Raw genomic sequence first — 972 nt, forward strand, 5'->3', positions numbered from 1 at the left:
TTTATCACTCCTGGCAGCTCGGCAAGCTGCTTGCTCCAAGGTGAAGGCGAGGGAGGTGGGAGGAGATGGCAGCGAGCTCCCGACAGCGTGGGGCACCACGTAGGGCCGCATGCAGCCCGACCCTCGCTGCCCAAGGGGCTTTGTTGGCCGATGGGAAAGGCAGGACAGAAAACCACCTCCTCCGCATGGGATGATTTATTTCGCCACGCAGCTCCAGCCTGTTTTGCTGCATCATTCCGGGTGCTTTATTGCCTCCGGCCGGGGCTGCTGCCATCCCCCGTGCAGCAGCCGGCCCTCAGCCTGGCGTTGTGCTGGTTCTGAATGCTGCCAGGCTCTCCCTGACCCCCAGGCCTGGAGAACACCGGTGAGGGGCAGCAGGGCCTCAGCCTGCTTGTATGGAGCAGGAAGGACGGCAGAGGCCAACCTGGGGCTTTGGGTGGGGAATGATCCACAAATCTCTGGGGCTGGAGGGGCTGGGAGGGGCACCCCTCCTCCCCATCCCACAGTATCTCCTCAGCTTCGAGGGGGCCACATTCCCACTGCTGACAGGGAACGGCCGAGGGCCTTCCCCGTGTGCGTGTGCGTGTGCGTGTGCGTGTGCGTGTGCCTGCAGGAGCCCGACAGCACCGAGGCAGCGTGCGGGCACCACGAACTGCGCTGCATCACGAACCCAGAAGCGTTATTTATAGGAGGGACTGGGAATGCCCCCGCTGGCACAGCCTGGCTGCGAGGCACGACTCTGGGGGCACTCCGGGGCCCATCGGGCTGGGCCCACGCCGTGCCGAGCGGTGCCGAACCCCGCCGAGCCGTGCGTGCCCGCTCCCGGCCGCCCGCGCTCCCCCGGGGCCCTCCCGTCTCCATTGGTCAAACGGCGCGGCCGCTGCGCTCCCATTGGTTTGCTCGTCCTATTGCCCGCCTCTCCGCCGCCATTGGGCCAGGGCGCCGCTGCCGTGAGGCCGCCTATTGGCTGAG

This window comes from Numida meleagris, chromosome 7 (genome assembly GCF_002078875.1).
Source record: "Numida meleagris isolate 19003 breed g44 Domestic line chromosome 7, NumMel1.0, whole genome shotgun sequence".
In the NCBI taxonomy this organism is placed as follows: domain Eukaryota; kingdom Metazoa; phylum Chordata; class Aves; order Galliformes; family Numididae; genus Numida; species Numida meleagris.